The sequence below is a fragment of the Stenella coeruleoalba genome (assembly GCF_951394435.1).
Source record: "Stenella coeruleoalba genome assembly, chromosome: 11".
NCBI lineage: Eukaryota > Metazoa > Chordata > Mammalia > Artiodactyla > Delphinidae > Stenella > Stenella coeruleoalba.
This window is the reverse complement of record NC_137157.1, coordinates 653,115-665,596: the sequence shown is the minus strand read 5'-3', so window position 1 is coordinate 665,596 and position 12,482 is coordinate 653,115. Positions and strand designations below refer to the sequence as shown.

The following is a 12,482-nucleotide window of genomic DNA, read 5'->3' as shown; positions in this document are numbered from 1 at the left end:
TGCCTTCCCCGGGTGGTGCCCAGCCGTCACTCACCCAGGCTCCAGAAGTCCAGCTCAGTCTCTGCTCCAGGCCAGCATGGAGATCCTCTAGGAAGCAAAGGAGAGACAGTGGTCTCACCACAAGCCTGGCCCCTACCGCCTCATCTCTCCTCTGCTCCACATCTGGGGGGGGCAAGGAACAGCCCATGGGACCCCAGCTGGCCTCTGCCACCCTGGAGCAGGAGAACCTCAACTCCAGCCTCCTCCACCCGGCCCTCACGTCCCCCCCTCAGACACTGGCCTCCCACCCCCTAGCCCAGCACCCCAGTGCACACATGCCCACTTGGTGTGTATGCCTGACACCGCCCTTCTTGCCTCTGCTCAAAAAAGGCAGAGGGAATTCCCTGGGGGTCCAGTGGTTAGGACTCTGCGCTTTCACTGCCGAGGGCCTGGGTTCAATTCTTGGTCAGGGAACTAAGATTCTGCAAGCTGCGCTGAACAGGAGGAAGAAGAAAAAAAAGGAAGAAAAAAAAGCGGAAGAAAAGGGCAGGGAACAGCTTCTCGTTAAGTCTCTCGGTACTGTCTGCTTATTAAACCAGGACGTTAAAATTAAACTTGCTTTCTGAAGAACATGCATACACACGAGCCCGCAATTCTACTTACTAGCTGTGTGACCTTGACCAAATTATTTAACTTCTCTGAGCCTCATTTCCCCATCTGTGAAGTGGAGACAGTCATAGTGAGCTCCCCCAGGGGTTTGTAAGAACTAAATTATTCCGGCCAGAAAAGCCTCCGGAGAGCCTGTTACACTGTAGCACTCAGCAACGCTTGCTATTGTATCCTCTCCTGGATAAACACCCATGTGTACCCACAGGGAGGACTAGTCCAAGGATACTTCTCAGCATGGTTCATTATACTAAAAATTTGGCAACCACCCAGCATGCAACCAGAGGACCCTGAAAAACCATGGTGCTGATGAAGGTGGGTGGGCCATGCCGACCCAACGGAGCCCAGACCTGTTGGGGACGGCTGTGGAGCAGAACTCCAGGGATCACCACACGTGGGTGTCGATACAGACACACATGGTTTAACTGAGAAGTTCTAGAAGCCTTCATCCAAATTGAAAGTCAAGGTGAAGCCGGTGGGGGGGGGGGGGGGCAGGGAGGAGGGGGCTGGGACAGCAAAGCAACTTCATTTGCCAGTTTTGGAAAAAAATTTGAGAAGGATATATTTACATACTACTTGTCTAAATAAAAAGAGGTCTGTGTAATAATAATAATCAGATCCCCTCCAGCCCCACTCTGCCTCAGGACACGGCTTTCCAGGCGCTCAGTGACCACACCCCAGCCATCTCTCCGGGCCTATCCCAGGTCTCCTCCCCAGGTCTCCTCGGCCATGGCCCACTGGCTCCCTGCCTGGCTGCCCTCCCCAGCAGCGCTCCCCCAACACCTCCTCCACCAGGGTCAGGCCCTGCTCCCCCCGTACCCCCCCAGGCACTCTCCCAACGTGGGGAACGACAACGTGGGGAACGAGTAGGGCCCAGGCCTGGGAGGCCCCACGGCCGGTCCAAAGGAGACCAGCAGGGGCAAGGCCTGCGGGGAGGTGGGTGCCACGCTTGCGCACATAGGCAGGAAATCCCTCTGGTGCCCGCAGCCCCTGGCTGAGCAGTGAAGGGCTAACCCAGGAGGAGGGGCTCAGGGCTCCAGCTGTGAGGGGGAGGGGTGTGCTTTGCCCTAGGCACTCAACAACACAGCCTTTGTGAAAGGGGCAAACTCAGGTGCCAAACCACAGGGTGTCGGGATGATGGAGCCGCATGAGAAATCTGGACCAGGCCTGGCCTCGAGGCTGCATCCAGTCCAGGTGGAGGCTGAGCTCGGGGTCCACAGCACACGAGGGCACAGGGCGTGCAGACCTGCCACCCTGAAGGGACATCACTCTGGCCTCCGTGTGCCCTGTGCACCGCCCTCCACTGGCCCAGGCCCCTCCCTGGCCGGGGGTGTGCGTGCTGCAGGTGTCGCCAAGGGAGGCTAGCCTCTTCCAAGGGACACCCTCTTCATGAGCCCACACACCCAGCCTCCACAGCCACCACCTCACCCCTCGACAGACCTGCCCCAAGTGACCCACTGGGGTGGACCCACCTCTCAGACCCTCCAATTTCTCCTCCCAGCATCAGGCTCCTCCAGCCAGCACTTCCTCCAGAAGGAAGCTTGACCCCCTCCCCTTCCCCTTTCCTAACCCGGCCTCAGCCACCGTGTCCTGGCCCCCAGCTGTCCCAGCGTGGCCATCCTGCCTCTGCTCTGGAGGGTCACTCCTTCTATCTCAGATGAAGGCCACTGTCCTGAACACCCACAGGCCCCTGAGGCCATGGGGTCCCCCCACCCCACAACCACACCCCCAGTGCTGCTGCTCAGAGGGGCCTCAAGAGCTGCGCTCTGGACCCCACCCCACAACCACACACCCAGGGCTGCTGCCCAGAGGGGCCTCAGGGGCTGCGCTCTGGAGCCATATTATGGGGTTCAAACCCCAGGTCTGTCTCCTCCTACCTGGCTTATGTGGGCTCTTTACAAACTTACACTGTGCCTCAGTTTCCCGGGTGTGACCTGGGGGGTAATAACAGCACCAACCCAAGTGGGCTGCCGCGAGGTGTAAGTGAATCCGTGTGCAGAAATCCTTCGGTTGTCCTCTCAGTGGAGGAGGAACTCAGGGTGACGCCATGATGTCGCCATGTCTCTGCTTTTGCTGTTCCCCCTGGGAAACTCCTGCCCACCCGTCAGAAGCCTGAGACACCCATCCTGACCTGGCCCTGCAGGACTGTCACTCCTCCGCTGTGGTCTGCGGTCTTCACTGGTGAGCAAGATCTGAACACAGGATTTGAGGCCCTAGGTGGGTCTCAGCCCAGTGAACCGGCAAGGGGGTGACACACAGCAGAGGAAGCTGAAAGTACATGTGCCCCTACAGCTGGCCCCTCAGCCTCACGCACACAGTGGTCTGTCCTCCCCCAGCCAGGGCGCTGACGGGCACCGGGCTGCAGGCGGCCCAGGCCTCTCCTCGCACGTCCACAGGAGTGGGAAGCAATGGGAAGGAGCCTCGGCCACTGGGTCCCCTGAGGCTCCCCCTCCTCGGGTTCCTTTCTTCTAAGCAGTAGCTGCCCCACACACCCGGAAAAGGTAAACAGGAGGCGCCCACTGGGGAAGGGCAGGGTCCTCAGGCCAGGCCAGGGCTGTCAGGGTCCCCCTCCGGTCTTGGTACCCCCGGGAGGAAGGCCCTGGGGTGCCGGCTAGACCTCCCTGTCGCTAGCGTCAGGCAAACACAGATTGAACAACTTCTTAAAGCTGAAGGCAAAGCAGTGCACAGCACCCAGTGCTGTGGAGGCCCCTGGCAGCCTGTGGGCTCGGGAAGGGGACCCAGAGGCAGACACGGAGAAACCCACGATTCAGGCTAAGGCTCGAGTCCAAGGCAGGGACACCCTGAGATGGGGGTGGGGGGAGTCTTAGCACCTTGTGGAGGGCACTACGGACCCCCAACGCGGGGGTGGGGTAACCTACACCCGGCGGACAGGGTGGGGGCCGCGTCGCCCCGGGGCCAGGCCAGGAGGCAGCGAGGGTGGCTGTCCCGCCTCGGGCGCCGCCCCTCCCCCGCCCCGCAGCTGGCTGCAGGGGACCGGCCTCTGCTGCGTTCTCGAGGCGAAAATGCAAATCTGCAATTAGCCGGGAGCGCGAAACAAATCAGAGAAAACTAAACAGGCGAGACGCCGGCAAACCCGAGCCTCCGCCGTTTTCAAAACAAGTGCGAGGGAGGGGCGCGAATGGGGCCGGGGGGAGCGTCGGGGCCCCCGGGCCAGGGCGAGAGGGAGCCCCGCGGTCCTACCGCGCCCGCCTGGGGCCCCGGGTCTGAGTTCAGCCCGGGAGGTGGGGCGGTCCCCAGACGGGGAGGGCCGGCCTGGCCTCGTAACCCCAGGCGACCAGGTGGCGGCGCGGCCCCGGGGGACGACCCCTCGGAAGCCCCGCCCGCACCCCGCGGCCCCGGGGGGAACAAGTGGGCCTCTGAGGAGCCTCCCAGGGGACCCAGGGCGCACGGTCGGCGGGAGCCTGACCTCCGGTCGCCGTGACGGCGGCGGCCACGTGGGCCCAGGGACCCGTCCCCAAGGAGCCTCGCGGGGCGTCAGGCTGTCCTCTGGCCGGGAAGGCGCGGTGGCCAGGCCCCCCCGCTCCGCGGTCGGCCAGTGATCCGCCGAGGCCCCAGCCGCAGCCGGCATGGCTCCCAACCCCCCTCCTGCCAGACTCACCGGGCAAAGGCCGAGCTCCCCGCACAGCCACCTAGGAGCAGGCGCGGGTGGGGCCGGGCTCTAGGGACAGCCTGACGTCTAGCCTGAGCCTTGCGTCAGCGCTGGGAGAGCCTCCCACAGGACCCCTCCCAGGTGTATAGGGTGTCACCTCCCCACCAGCCCGGCCCACAGCCCGGTTCCTCCGTCAACTGGCAGAGGCCGTGGGCCAGAGCCCATCCCCGCCGGGGCTGCAGAGGCTGATCAGCCTGCCCCTGCAGCCTGGGCTCTGGGCCCCAGCATGAAAATCACCCCTGCCTGGTGGCCCAAGACCCCGGGCCAAGGGGGAGTGGGCGCAGAGAAACCAACCCCAGGGCTTTCTCTGCCACCTGCCTTTGGGGTCTCCGGGCCTGCTCCCCCGACCCCATGGGCCTCCCCCCAGCCAAGTCCATAGCCTCCCACTCCTTCCTGCCCTGTGCTCCCAGGCCGCCTCTCAGCCCCTCCGTCTGATACGAGGTCACCGTGACCAGTGTCTCTGCGTCCAGCCCTCACCCTCAGGCGTCGCAGGGGCTCACCCGGCAAAGCCCTAGGGTGTGTGCTGCAGCCGCAGCCGCCCACGCCCCCGTGACTGCAGACCCTGCAGTGTGGGCGCTGACCCAGACTGGGATCTCCATGCTGTCGGCAGTCGGTCCCAGTCACTGCCTCACCATGCGGTGCCTAACCTCGTGGAGAGACGGCTTAGGACGACTTGGTTTCAATCGATTACTGTCCTTCAAGAATACCTGCCTGGGCGCTGCCAGCAGCCTCCTGGGCCTCCCAGACCCTCAGGACACAAGGTGGGATTCAGTAGGTTCTGGTGCCCAGACGCCCCACCGTGATGCAAGACCCACCTCTCCTCCTGGCCGCCCCCCTGAGTCCCAGCCACCATTGTGTCCCACCTAGACTCGGTTTGGGCCCCATTTCTGATTCCCCCCCAGGCTCGTCCATGTCCCTCCTCTGCAGAGCAGTCCTTCCCGTCAGAACACCCTGCAGCTTAACGCCTCCATCGACTTCCCCATGCTCGTGGGGACCCCCCAAATGGGCCCGCTGACCTGCCCCATCTGCTCAGCCCGAAGCCCCCAAGCGCTTCCTGTGTGCCACACGACAGTGCTGTGTGCTGGGGACAGAGGGACAGGTCTCTACCCTCCAGGGTCCGGGAGCCCCCGTGGAGCTCCCAGCAACTTGTCGGCCCTGGCACACAGCGGCCACAGTCAACACCCGGTGAACAGATGAACGGGGCTGGCACTCAGGCAAGTGTGGCCATTCTCCAGAGACCACCTCTCCAGTGGACAGCCTGTCAGGGTCAGGCTGAGAGGGACAGGAAGACAGGGTGAGATACTGGGAGAAGCCAGATGTGGGCTGGGGCCGGCTGAGAGAGGGTGGGCACTGCAGGGCATCGGGAGCACAGATGAGGCCAACGGGAGCGCCCAGCCGCCCAAGCATCGGAGGGGCTCCTGGATGAGGAGCTGCGCCCCCGTTCCGCAGTCCCAGCCGGGAGACTGGGGACATCGGGCTCCACGCAGGCAGGAGCCACTGGTTCTGAGGTCTGCCCCCACCTGCCAGCACCCACCGCTGAGCTGCCCGCACTCACCTCCCCTTTCCAGGCTCACCTCCCACAGCTGGCTGGATGCTGCCCGCCCGGAGCCCCCTTCCTTTCCCAGGCCGTGCGCAAGAGGCAGGAGGGGGACATGGGGGCGGACGGGTGAGGGCCCGAGCGAGCAAGGAGCCGGCCAGACCTGTAATCTCCCAGTCAGTCTGTCAGCGCCTCAGCGGTCACCCGGAGCCCCCTCCTCCATCACAGCCGAACCCCACAATTAGCCTGCGGCGCTGTGCCCAGCTGGCATGCCAGCCACCACTCACACACACGTGAGCACACATGTGCAGGCACACACGTCTGCCCCAGACCCGAGCACCTGGGCTGGGTGAGCCTCGGGCAGCCCCAGCACTGCGTCCGCCCAGCACACCCAGAAGGGCCGAGGGGCCTGGAGGAGCTGGGCAGGCCTGGAGCTGGCCTCGAGGGACCCGTGTGGGAAAGGTGGGCCAGGGCCATCTGCGTGGGGGGACGGCTCCAGGCTACTGGCCCGGTCTCTGTCCAGGTGGGGTCGGGCCCTGGTGAGGTGCAGGGTGCTTGCGGGGCTGGGTAGGGTCTGGAGTCCAGGCTCAGGGTGGGGCGGTGGTCCGGGTTAGGGTTAGGCTTTGGAAGGGCAGAGGGACCGGGAGTTTCCAGCGAGGAAATACCCCAGCTCAGGGGAAGGCAGAGTGGTGAATGGGACAATGGTGCAGGGGTCAGGGGGCAGTGAGGTGGCCGGGACTGCATGGGGGGAGGCGGGCACCCGGCCTCCCTGGGACCACACACCCAGGAAGTAGCCCACAGGTCCCTGGGGCCAGGCCCAGCACCCACCCCCTCAGCGGCTCACTCAGTTCAGCAAGGAGCTGTCACACACAGGGGTAGGGCCAGGGGCCACCTGCAGGAAGCGTGGCTGGGTCTCCTGCCCCTCACGTCCCCCGGCCCGTCTGGGGGAGCAACTCCAAGGCTGAGAGAGAGCAGGTGGGCTGCGCTGGGGCCTCTCCTTCCCACCACCTGCTCTCAGCCCCGCCAACTCACCCAGCTCTGGTCCTACCACTGGGTGCAAGTGGGACAGCGGCCACCTTCCCTGGGGAGGGCAGCAGCCGCGCCACGGCAGTGTCCTGGGCCCTGGCCCTCCTCCAAAGTAGGCCCCCCCGCTCTGAGGATGCCCTGGGCTGGGGCTGGGGGCTAGAAGCCACATTCAGGCCCAGAGCCCACACCTCCCATGGCCGGGTCCACACCCCCTGGCCACCCCAATCCTGCCGCTCGTGCCACAGGCCCCCTTGTACCCCAAGACAGACCCATGCTCCCTAACCTATCAGGGCTGTCCCTAGACCCCTTCAGCACCCCTCCCTCCAGCACTCAAGGACCCAGGTGGGCACCAAGCCACTCACCCTCTTCCCACTGTCACCCATGCTGCACGTCTGGCTGTGGCCGAGGAGCCCTGGAGCCGCCTCAGCCTTCAGCCACCAGCTTGGCGCCGGGCAGGGTGCCTGGAGGGGAGCTGACGGCGCCCCCCAGAGAAGTCCAAATCAGCGCAGGGCCCATGGCCTGCACAGGTGGCATGCTGGCTCAGGGGGCCCAGATCGGAGCAGAAGGCCAGCAGCCGGAAGTGTCCCTGCCTCGGGAGCAGACGTCCCTGCCCTGACTCTGTTCATACAGGTGGCCTTCTGCAAGGCTGACATCAAACCTTTTCCCTTTCTTGCTCTTCCTGAGGACGGGGTCCAGCGGGGGCTGCGTCACAGAGATCTGAGCTCGAGATCTGAGCTCGACACGGTGCCCCTCCTCCCAGAACCCCCCATGGGAACTGCCGGCCAACTGCACCGAGGGCTCTGGTCTCCACATCCGGAAGGGACGAGTGCAGGGCAGGGGTGACGCCAGCACTGGGGTCAGAATCCAGGCTGCACCCACAGGCCGCACTTTTGCTCCCACGGTCCCCAGGCCAGGACTCACCTGGCACCAGGATGGAGAACTGCCAGGTTTCAGAAATCACGTGATCTTAGGGGCTGAGGACGGGGGCACCAAGCTGAGCCCTCTTCCCAGATGCCCCATCCCCAGCCCAGGAGAGCACCTCCTCTGCCTAGCGCACAGGGGAACCAGGCACTCGGGTGGGCCAGTGGCCAGCCCACAGGGTGGAAAGCTGCCAGCCACGGTGGGAGCAGTGCTGGGGGAGACACTCTCCGTGTGAAGGGGGCGCTGAGCTGCAGATGAGGGACCAAAGGGTGACAAAGGGTGGGAAATAGGACCCCAGCTCCAGGGGGGGCCAGCCCTGGGCTCCTCCCTGTGACTGGAGGGGCAGACCGACAGGTGTGCCCCTGGCCACCGCGGGCTCCGTCTGGGGTTCTGGGTCCAGTCACTGTCACAGGTTCGTGAATACCACAGGGGTAGGCACTGGGGGCAGGACAGCAGAGGCCCTGCCCCGCCCTTCAGAAGCCCCGCCGGATGGGAGGGAAGGGCTGGGAGCAGCTGTGCCCCGGTCTGGCTCGGGGGGGAGCCCAGGAAAGGGCAGGATTCTTGCCTGGTCAGCAGAGGGAACGAGGTCCTCAAAGCCTCAGGGGCAGAGGGAAGCAGGAGCCCATCAGAGGATGTGAAATCACAGAAGGGAAAACCATGAAGGGACCACATGTGGCCTGGAGAGAAAAAGGGAAGCAACAGTGCTTCCCCAGCCCCCATGCACCCCAGTGCCCCCCACCAATTACAGGCCACCAACCACCGATCCAGCCTGTAATTTGAGACCAAAGACATGTAGAGGCCCCATCCACCCCACCCCACCCCAAACACACATAGCCATTAGCCTCAGGGGGAGGGACTCTGCCCAGCCCCCACTGCCAACTAGGGACTGGCCCCCAGTGAACCCGTATCCAGCTCAGCTGGGAGACCAGCCTGGGTTGAGTTCTGGCAGGTCTGATCGCTCACCTCCTCCCCTGACTGCTTTCCCGACACCCTGGTCCAGGGCAGGCTCTGGGCCCAAGAGGCTCTTCAGCAGGGAAGAAAAGCTTATTCCCCCCACCCAGGAAGCCAAGGCAGGAGACTGGTGTCTGTTGCTGCAGCAGAAAGGACTGAGGCCTGACGGGAGTAAGAAGGACACAGAAGGAGGACCAGAGGACCTGGCGCCTCAGCGCGGATCTGCCCAGACCGGAGAAGGGGCCATGTGGGAGAGCACTGAAGCCACAGCCTGTCCCCACCAGTTCACTCCCCTGGTCCCAGGGCTTCACCAGCTCCGGCCCCCAGGAAGCGGGTTCAAGGCAGGGAACAGGAGGTTCCCAGAATGGCCCAGGTCCTGAGACGGCTCAAGTGCCCGCAACCAAGCTGTCCTGGGGGAGACGGGCACATGCCATATGGATCCCTCCCCAGGCTGCCGGCCCACCCCAGTGCCTTCCAGTCCAATCTCTTCTGCTCCACTCACCTGGGCTGAGGCCAGGCCCCTGGGTTTACTGCACGCTGCCCCAGCTGCCAGCTCTGCCTCACAGCGTGGTCCCTACAGGGGCCACTGGGTGGGTGGCCGCACACATGCCTACACGGACCTTGGGCGCCCAAGCGGCAGAGGCAGCATCCCAGTCGGCTCCTTGCATCTCTGGCCTTGGGCTCCTCACCTGTGGGACCCCTCCCCTACGGGATCCTTCACCTGTGGGGTGGGGACGTGGGGGTGGGAGCTGGGCTGTCCGAGGGGCTTGGAGGGAAGTGGTGCATCCGTCAGCTGCTGGTTAGGGAGTCAGTCAAGAGGCAGGAGAATGGCCAGAGATTCGGCCCGAGGGAGACCCCAGTGCCCCAGCACGCTAAGCATCCTGAGTCACGGCCCTACCTGCCCCGCCACCCCAGGGAAGCGCCACACAGGTGTAAGTAACCAGCCCAAGGTGTGTCCCTGAACCCAGAGCTGGAGGGCAGCCACACAGGACACCCTGGGTCCCGAGAAAGGAGTCTAGGACTCCTCCGGCCCCACGGCCTCCCCCAGGGGGCCTGGGCCCACGCCAGGCTCACTGGGCGGGGCCTGCTGGGGCCGATCTTGGGCGTTCTCCGTCTCAAGGGTGACGCATCCCCTCCCACCCCACCCCTGACCGGTCTGAGCAGCCATGGGAGGTGGTGGAGCTGCCCAGACTTGCCCGTCCCTCCCTTCTGGGGCTCTCAACCCACGGCCCCGGAAGTGGATCTCTCTCCCACGGCTGTAGCCTCCCCCAGCTCTAGCCTCCCCGCCCCCCTTGGGTGACTGGACACGGCTGGATAATCCAAAATAATTCCTTCTTGGCAGGCGGCCGGCGGGGGAGGGGGGACTTGCATTCCAAACCCTTGTTTTTCTCTGTAACTTCCCTCCCCTCCTGGGGCAAGGAGCCCCTGGCCAGACCTCAAGCCTCCCCCTACCCGGCAGACGGAGGTGGGCCCCCTATAGGTACGGCGGGAAAAGGTGACAGGCCCAGATCTGCCGAGACCACCTGCTCGTCCTCAGTCCTCTCTGGGGATCCCTAAAAGCTGACACGCCATAAAAAAACACCCAACAGGCTCAGCCAGGCCGATGCTGACCCTACCCTCCCAGGACCCTCACCTCAGAGCAGAAGAACGCCTCCCCCACACACACCCCCCCGGCAGCTGTCCAGCTCTCAGACTCTCCCCTCTGTGCCCGGGGAACATCCCGAACGGGGTCAGGCTGAGAGCTCCCACCCCTGGGGGCCGTGCTCTCCCATCTCCACAGGGCCCCGCCAGGGAGTGTGTGTGGCACACAGGGGCTGCAGTTAGACATGACAGGGGCTCCCCAGGGCAGGCACGGAGAGCCCTCCGAGCTCCAGAACACTCCACTGGCTTCGGGGGTCAAGCCTCACCCCTAGTCTTGACCCCCACCACAGGCCCAGGGCACGGATAGAGCCCTTCCTTTCTTTTCCAAGTTGCTAGGAAGAGGAGGCCAGTGAAGTGGCAGGAAGCTCCGAGGCTCTTGGGCTCAGGGACCCCCCTCATACCCGCCAAGCACTGAGCACAGATGGGGGGGACGGGCCCATCTAGGAGGGCTTCCTCCGGGAGGCTGCACGCAGAGGGGCAGGGTCCTGGCAGTGAGTAGAGACTTCCTGTACTCACTTCCTGGGTCCCAGAGTGTCCACCCAAACACCGCACCAACAAGCACTGGGAACTGTGGGTGCTGGCTCTGTGGCGAAGCAGGCCCAGGGCCACCAGGACTTGCCAGGTGCTGGTGCTGCTGCCAAGACACCCCTAGTCCCAAGCGGGAGCCCTGCACCCGCCTTCCAGCCTGGCCAGGTGCAGACCAGGGGCTCCCAGGGTGGTCCTGGCTTATGCCCGCCTCACAAGTCCCCAAGGGGTTTGGGGGCTGCCAAGGGCTGACCGCGAGCCCAGCTTCCTGGGGAAAGCCGGGGCTCGGCCACCCCAGGAACCAAGGCTGGGTGGGCGCGGGCCTGGAGCTCTTGTACAACAGGGCCGATCCCCGCCCTGTGCACGGATCTCGGTGGCTGGAGGGGCAGCGGGCATGAGTAGGGAGGGAGGATCGGGAACGAGAAGCGGTCCGAGCGGCTCCGGAGGGACGCGGGCGGCGGGAGAGGGCGCGGCGCCCAGCTAGGGACCTTCTGCTGGGCCAGGCCCGCTGCCCTCGGCGCCGCGGGCCTCGCCCGCCACCTGGAAGAGCGCGAGGTGGGAGCGGCCCGGCCCCGGCCGGCCGGACGCACGGACGGCGGCCGCAGCCCGAGTTTTCCTCCGCCGGGCGGCAGTCGCCCGAGTCCCCGCGTCCCGATCGCCGCAGGCCAGGACGGAGCGGCGCTGACGGCGAAGCCCCCCACTGGCGCGGCCGCCCCGCGGGCCCCGTACCCCATTCCGGTACCTGCTTGTCTGCCGCCGAGGCTCGATGGCGCCCGTGCCGCGATCGGCGCTGCGCTGAGGCCAGCGCGGCTGCCATGGAGACGGGCCTTTGTGTGGCCGCGGAGGGGCCGGAGCGCGCGGGAGCAGCGGCCCCGCCCCCGGCGGGGGAAAGGGGGAGGAGAGGGAGAGGGAGACGGGGAGGAGAGGGAGAGGGAGAGGAGAGAGCGGGGGTGGGGAGGGAGAGAAGGGGGGCCCGCCTGGCGGAGCGCTCCCCGCGCGCCCCCCGCGCGCCCCCCCGCGTCCCCGGCGCCTGGCGGCCGCAGTGGGCGGGTGCGCCGCGTCGCCGGGGAGGTTCGGCCCGGTTCGCGTCCAGGTTCGCGCCAGAGGAGCCCAAGTATGGGCTCTAGGGGAGAACGCCTGCAAGACCGAGGTCCCCGGCACCCCGACCCTCCGACTGGGGAACATGCCGGCCACACTCCTACCCTTTGGGCGGTTGGGGGCTGCTGCGCCTTGTCCCTCAACTTCCAAGGGGAAGAGGACGCCTGCCCTGGGTCCCCTCGCAACCCGTCCTTGGCCTCCAGCGCCCTCCTTCCCCCGCCTCCCTTCCACCTCCCTCCACCCACACCCAGGACCCGTCAACCCCTGCTGAAGTGCTTGGAGGTGGGTGGTGAGACCGAGCCTCTCCCTGGGGCATCCACCTCTGGACTAGAGCTTGCCCCACTTCTGGGCGCTGCAGCCCCCATCAACCCTGGTCCTGATGCCCCTGGCCACTCCCACCACAACTTGAGCAGAGTTGGGGACCCCTGTGGGGCCAGCTCTCCTGTGTGTCCTGCTCTCCTCAGGACA

At 65.5% G+C, this 12,482-nt stretch overlaps 1 protein-coding gene across 4 annotated transcripts in view; it reads right to left on the bottom strand.

Moving 5' to 3' along the window:
• PLXNB2 (plexin B2) overlaps positions 1 to 11,751 on the bottom strand; it is a 29,611-nt gene extending 17,860 nt beyond the window's left edge. For 2 of the 4 annotated variants that reach the window (XM_079935980.1, XM_079935978.1), the window contains exons 1-2: positions 11,659 to 11,751; positions 35 to 87 (exon numbers count right to left, since the gene is read on the bottom strand). The gene's annotated coding sequence lies outside the window, so the exon portion shown is untranslated. Of the gene's footprint in view, positions 1 to 34; positions 88 to 642; positions 697 to 4,072; positions 4,377 to 11,658 lie in introns of those variants that run through there. The other 2 variants (XM_079935979.1, XM_079935981.1) reach the window with 2 other exon arrangements.
• Between the last annotated feature and the right edge of the window lie 731 nt (positions 11,752 to 12,482).